We start from the raw sequence: 7,891 nt of genomic DNA on the forward strand, positions 1-7,891 counted from the left end.
CAACACCGAAAAAAAAGATCTAAACCAAAGAAAACAAAGACTAAGAAGCATGACGAAGAACTACACCCTCCCACAGCTCCGGCTTGAAGCCCGGCAGTCGGAGAGGGCAGATCGAATTTTTTTTTTCTCGCGGCGACTGGTTTTGGAGAGAAATTAGGGCTCTTGAAGGAAGTGCTCTCATCCTGTTGATATCTCTAACCCAGCTCATATATACGGTGAAGTGGATGATTGATATATGACCTCCTTCGCTCTTTTTTATTTAAATTTTCACTGCTGACACTTTTATAACATAAAACAACGTTGTCGAAATCTTCTCCTCCATCTTGTTAACCTTTTCACTATATATACTGATGGTACTTGTTTTTTGGAATTTATGGATTGGATGGATTTTGTGGAATATGTCATATATGCTTTATTTAACCATAATTTCATTCATTTTCTTGGAGAGAGATAGTATTTTCTTCGGCTACAAATCATTATATTCTCTTCTTTTTTTTTGTATTTTTCTCCACAATATTTTTATAACTTTTCTATATCAAACTTTTCATAAAAGTAGGTTTTTCGTTTTTTTTTTCTTTGAAATTGAATTTCAATCGTTGACAAAAACAATTCAGTTTATATAACCAACAGCTTAATTTAACGTTAAAGTATCACATAAATGTTGGGCGTGACTCTTAAGTAAATTATGAAAGTCTTGTCTTTCTTTCTTATTAGGCTCGAACTTACAACTATTAAAAATTCAGTTACAATTATTTTAATTAATTTTCTAATCAAATTATTTCGTCTTTTTATTATCTTTCTAATAAAGAAATGGAAAGAAAAGAAAAGAAGATACACGTTCAAATAAAGGGAAAAAGTGGGTAATTTAAGAAAGAAAAGAAGACAAAGGTGGTGGAATTATGGCAATCAATGTCATTAAAGGAAAGAGAGCCACGCTTTCAAATTAGGGAAAGAGAATGGTAGCACTCTAAAGCACAATTAAAGCAACTATAGATTGATCAAGTTAGCTTCTACTTTTTTACTTTGTCGCGAGATGGTTGTTTTATTATATTTTACTTTCTATTACAATCATAGAGAAGTTTTTTAGGATGAAAATAGTTGAATAAAAAATACAACAATAAAAATAGGTTGAATTGAATAAAATTATTTCCTTTTTTTCAAACAAATAAAAATAAAAATATTTCTACAACTTACTATTTGTGATGGAGAGTAAGCATAAATAGATTCACTTATGCCACTACAAGTTTGAAAAGTTGAACAAATCTTATTATATAAACCTTGATGACAAAAATACTCATTAACAAAATCGTTACACGTGTCAATTATATCACTCAGATGTTGACACATGTCAATTCATTATTAAAATTTTAAAAAATAAAATTAAAAAATCTAAACCTAATTTAGAAAGGTTTTATATAAAAGTAAGTAGATAAAATAAAACCTAATTTTATTTAAAATCTAATTATAAGATAAATTTATATATATAAACCGTAAATTTTCAAAATTATTATATTTTTTACTTACTTTAATTTTTAGTTGCTATATTACAAGAAAAATATTACTTTTTATATAAGACAAAAAAATGATTGTGAAAATGATATAATCAGTTACTGTTTCTAAAAAAACGTAAATACTCACCTTTACACAAAGAAAAAGATTCTTGAAGTAAAATAAAAAAATAGATCGTCTCATATTTTTTTCACGAATCAAATAATTTATTCAAAAGACTGCTATTGTAATATATATGATAGGAGTATGTAAGATTAACGTATGCGCTTTTATAACTATAAAAATGCTAAAGTGAAGAAAGATATAACAGGTTATATAATGTTTTCATAAAGACAATTTTTTTGTAGTAGTTAAGACTAAAGAGTATAGTTTAACAGTAAAATATATTTGTGTGTACAAATAAACTTTTACTGGTAATATAGACAGTAGATTTGTAAATGGATATACATTAGTGTATTATAGCAAAAAAAAACAACTATTTTCTATAACTAAAAGCTTATCTCTTTACTTTTATACATTGTTTTTACTTACGAAATAATTAAATATATATTCTTTGTTAAATTAAATTACATTTTAATATTTTTGAACTCATCTACAACTATTTTTTTTTTAACTAAAAGTGTATATATTTTTTTTTTAACCAACCAATAAAGTAAAAGGAATTTTCTCGGTTAGTTTCCTAAGCCAGAGGAAAGGGGTCTACAAAAGAAACTTCAGAGATAAGAGAATGCGAAGCACGGACAAGACAATTTGCCTTCAAATTGTCGCATGCGGGATCCAAGAGATGGAGAATAGTGAAAAAAATAAAATTAAATTTGACAAAAAATATATATTTAATTATTTATTATATAAATCTTGATGACAAAATTATTCATTAACAAGATTGTGACACGTTTCAATTATATCATTCAGATGTTGACACATGTCAATTCATTATTAAAATTTTAAAAAATAAAAATCTAAAAAACCTAAACCTAATTTAGAAAGGTTTTATATAAAAGTAAGTAGACAAAATAAAACCTAATTTTATATAAAATCTAATTATAAGATAAATTTATATATATATATATACATATATATATATACCATAAAATTCAAAATTATAACATTTTTTACTTACTTTAATTTTTAGTTGCTATATTACAAGAAAATATTACTTTTTATATAAGACAAAAAAATGATTGTGAAAATGATATAATTAGTTACTGTTTCTAAAAAAATATAAATACTCACCTGTACACAAAGAAAAAGATTCTTGAAGTAAAAAAAATAATAGATCGTCTTATATTTTTTTCACCAATCAAATAATTTATTCCAAAGACTGCTATTATAATATATATGATAAGAGTATGTAAGATTAACGTATCCGCTTTTATAACTATAAAAATGTTAAAGTGAAGAGAGATATAACAGGTTATATAATAGGTTCATAAAGACAATTTGCTGGTAGTAGTTAAGACTAAGGAGTATAGTTTAACAGTAAAATATATTTGTGTGTACAAATAAACTTTTAGTGGTAATATAGACAGTAGATTTGTAAATGGATATACATTAGTGTATTATAGCAAAAAAAACCAACTATTTTCTATAACTAAAAGCTTATCTCTTTACTTTTATACATTGTTTTTACTTACGAAAAGAATTAAATATATATTTTTTTGTTAAATTAAATTAAATTTTAATATTTTTGAACTCATCTACAACTATTTTCTTTAACTAAGGGGGATGTATTCAATCCATGATTTTGGAGGATTTTGGATTTGTATTAAAATCACATGTTATTCAATTTAGAATTTTAAAATCCTTTTCTAAATCTAGTGTTATTGAAAATGACATTTTAATAAAATCACCCAAAATCGCTCAAAATGTCTTGTTATTCAAACATCAATTTTAAAAAATCATATAAAATCAACTGTTATTGAAAACATAACTTTTTTTTCTTTAAAATCTCATAACAATGATTTTGAAAGATTTTGAGAGATTTGGAATACATTTTTACACTACAAATCTAATTTATAAAATCACACCTCTAGAGGTGCTATTTTGAAGGATTTGTTTTACAAAAAAAAAAAAACATCGTGACCTCTCCTCTCACTATAGACAGCTTAGAGAATTTCACTATCAATACAATATGATCATTACCATCACTAACGAAACCAAAGTGCTTGAATCTTGTCCTCTTTTGCCGCCTCCATATCAGCGTTCGGAACCACCACGTCCTCAACTCCACATTCGGCCAGTGAAAAGAAGATGATGATTGGGGGAAGGAGATGATGAACAATATTAGGAGATGACAATGTTTTTTATCCACCGTACCATGATTCTCCACTCCCCAGTTCTTAATTAACAATTAAAACTAGAAGAAAAAAACTAATGACGAAACAAAATTTGGGGAAAAGAGATGATGAACAGAGAAATCCATTTTTGTCTTTCAATTTTTTAACCAGTACAAGCCGTAAGGTTATATTTTAGCTTTCAATTTATTTTGGAAATCCATATTATTTTTCCTATAAATCTCTTACAATCATCCAATATAATCCCTTTGAATCTCATCAAATCACAAACTTTTTTTTAACAATTCCACCGAATATCCTAAAAACTCTCTTTAAATCTCTCAAAATCTCAAATTTCCTAAATCCCATAAAATCTTCTAAAATCACAGTTTGAATACACACCCCTAAAAGTGTATCCATTTTTTTTCAACCAAACAATAAAGTAAAAGGAATTTCCTCGGTTAGTTTCCTAAGCCAGAGGAAAGGGTTTTACAAAAGAAACTTCAGAGATAAGAGAATGCGAAGCACATGAAAGAAAATCTGCCTTCAAATTTGTCGCATGCGGGATCTAAGAGATGGAGAGTAGTGAAAAGAACTCCAGCGAATAAACTCATCGAGCAAGTTGAAGAATGATGACCAATATTCGGGGAATGCACCATAGTGAGTAACTCAGCACGTATCCACTCCATGGCCCACAAAAACGTTTCTAACTCTGAATGCAGGGGGGAGGGGGTCCGTCTTAGACACTTGGCCCCCAACAACAAGGTTCGCTCCTCACCAACGCATCACCACCAGCCCAATCATGAATGCTCATTGGTTGCTTTCTAAGAACCATCAATTTGACAACAAGGTGAAGAAACCTGGACATTCAAGGACGGAGATGGAGCCGATATGACCGCCGTAAAAGATAGCGCCTCTTCCCAGGCTAACTTATTGCCCAAAGCCTGAGCAATTATGGCATCCAGATTGTCCATAAAAATCATGGTAATTGAAGAAGTTGATCAGGATCACCCTGTTGAGAGACATCCATCCAGAAAACAAAATTCAAATTTGAGTACACCGACTCATATGGAAAATCCTCTGATGAGACCGAAGTTAGAGATACAACCTAAACTTCCTACGAGTGAGGCCATTCAAAGAAAAATGTGATTAATAGTCTCAACCGCAGAGTCGCACCTTTTAAACAAGATAATTACATTGGACACCTCGGTGTTTCTATTTACTTTTATAGATAGTTTTTACTTATTTAAAATATTTACTTTATATTCATTGTTAAATTTTATTTTATTTTAAAAACTCTAAACCCGCACATCGGGCGGGTCCTAATCTAGTTATATATAAAGCAAAAGATTTACCTTTTTATTTTTAACAGAATTTTTTTTTATTTTTGTTTTGTTTTGTTTTGTAAATGGATAGGTAAAATGAAAACCTCTCTTTTATTTATTTTATTTTCCTATCAATGTTTATTCCTATAGGGGTGATATACTAATCATTCAAAGTCCAAATTATTCTCATAAGTCGTAAGGGGTGATACTAATCATTCAATGTTTATTCCTATCTGATCGCATGTGTTTGATGACCCATGCATAGACATGTGGTCTAAATGTCTAACGAATCGAAGACAAAAAGTAGTTGGTGATTATACAAACGCATACGTTCACGTCATCACGAGTTATGGCCATGCAAAAGTAATCTAAATTAATCCTTTTGTTTTTCGTTCTTTTTTGCTCCTTCGTGCTATTTTATCACCATCGCAAAAAATTAATCAATATATATCATAGAATGATAGACGTAAAGTTTAAAAACCCTGGAAAACTATTTTCTTGTTAAATTTATATGGCATGTTTTAAACATCTTCATATATACTTTTTAAAAAAATAATTTTAATATATATATATATACTTGTGTTTTAACGATTTCATATCGTAATACAATTTTCAAGAGAGGAGGCGAGGCCAATTAAGAGTTTGGAATTGGCAATTTATTCGTATTTGTGTCTTCTCCATTTCCAAAGTCTTGAAAAATGGAAGCAGATGGAAGAAAAAGAATTAAATAAGTCATTTTGACCGTTTTCATTATGTTCTCTATATAATCCACTTTCGTTTTGCAACGATAAATATACTATTCTATTGATATGGCAACTCCAAATAACAAAGAGCAATTCTCGGGTGGACTTGCAAAGGTTTTGGCAGAACAATGGCAAGTTGACGTACGGCTCAAGGCAGTTAATAGTGATGATGAGGGTTCAGCTATCTCTGCCCACAAACTTATTCTGGTCTCTTCTTTTCATTCTTCCTTCTCTCTTTATTGATATCTTGCGGCTGATAAATATGAGATTCCGCATCTACGAGACCTATGCAGAACCGAGCTTATATCTTCTCTTAGTTTGTCGAATTCTCTTGACCTCCTTGAGCTCGCTCAAATTCCTTTTGACAAAGTACTTAACGATGCAGCCTTTGGCTATATCAAAACAAACATAAGTACGATTGCTAGCTCTGATGAGTTCAAGTTGTTCGTCGCCAGTAGCCCAAATCTTGCCGTGGAGATCATGAAGGCATCTCTTAGTAATTCAAGATGTTATTCCTGTGGTTACAACAATGCTCAATATATGACTAGAAGCAACTGTTATAGTTGTGGTCGCTACTTTCGTTGAATCACCACACTGTATTCCTGTGGTAATCCTTTTTCCCCATTTTCAAGGGGTTTGGATTTCTATGAATCTCCAAAAGATAACAAATCGCATATTAAAATAATTGGATTTCAGATCTATTTTTTTTATCAAAAATATCTCTTTACTATGCATGCGAAAACATTTTTTGTTGTTGTTGTTGAGAAAATAGATCGATTGTTAATATGAATATTGTTCATCTTAATGGAATTAAATAATTGGTACCGGAGCTCTTAGACTAGAAAGCGTTTACTGGAGTAGAATGTGTTGTCGTTGATTGCTTCGTACGTACGTAATTCCTATAGAGAGATTTGGTTTCTATTAAAAAAAAAGAAGAAGTGAGACTTGGACTTGGTGATTGATATGTTGTACACTTGTTCTACCATATTGGTCCTTGACGTTCCTCGTTAATGATGAAGAATCTCTCTGTATAGGACAAATGTGAAAACGTGTTACTCTCTCACTCTCAACATGTCGAAAGCTCTATTTACGTCCTCACTCTTGCCGATATTTCTTTTTTTGAAATATCTCTGTGCGATTTCCGTCTGTAAAAAAAAAAAAAAAAAATTCTCTGTCTGTAATGAGTTCAATATTTTTGTGGTTGGGAACCCAAATCCTGCTATATATGGGGATAATGTAGGAGGCTGCTCTGACTCCAATAAAAAAAAATCATATAGTTCCTACTAGCTAAAGTGGGTGTTTGTAAACTGATAAACATATATGCGGGTTTTAGTCAGAGAGAGTGTGAAACACCGGACTGACAATTTTAATAAGTAGCTCCAACATTTATCAAAAATAGATAGTTTAGCCATTATTTGTAAAAGACTTCCTTTGGATGGAGGTCTATATGTTACAGACTTTCTTGTCGTGTTTTATATAAATGTAATTAGTTCCCTGTGAGAAATTTCCGGGGAATTTGTTTCACATCACTTGGGTTATCATTTATGACTGCATTCAGGTTCTTATTGGTGTGAGATTTCCATTATGGTATCAGAGTGTTCATAATTACTGCACTAGCTTTTGTTGATGTAATCGTGTATATATATACCAAATCAGTACATCAGCACCGCTGACAGTTTCTTTTTTAATCAACAGAGATGCACTTTGGCGCATAAGGCTGAAGCCTTGGAGTTGCAGAAGCAGCTAAGGCGGTTACATACTCAATATGATTTATTCACTCGCCAATGATCAGATCTGATTCAAATTCAAGGGAGACTGTTGATGAAAGAAATCGACAATATAAATAAAACGAGTTTTAATGGGGATGAATCGGAGTTGTTCCTTTTATTAACATAGAATTGAATGTGAGAGTTTACGGAAAATACAATCAAAGATCTAATCAAAGATCTAAACGCAAATAATACGAAAATAATTGTTTTTTTTCTCTCTGATTGCCAAGATTTCGGATCCCCAGCTCTGACAAAGATCTCTAGTATTTATA

At 30.4% G+C, this 7,891-nt stretch overlaps 1 pseudogene; it reads left to right on the forward strand.

The window, feature by feature from the left end:
- The first annotated feature begins 5,916 nt into the window (after positions 1–5,916).
- LOC104763228 (BTB/POZ domain-containing protein At5g48510 pseudogene) lies at positions 5,917–6,435 on the forward strand (annotated as a pseudogene).
- The last annotated feature ends 1,456 nt before the right edge of the window (positions 6,436–7,891 follow it).

This window comes from Camelina sativa, chromosome 18 (genome assembly GCF_030686135.1).
Source record: "Camelina sativa cultivar CO46 ecotype springtype chromosome 18, ASM3068613v1".
NCBI lineage: Eukaryota > Viridiplantae > Streptophyta > Magnoliopsida > Brassicales > Brassicaceae > Camelina > Camelina sativa.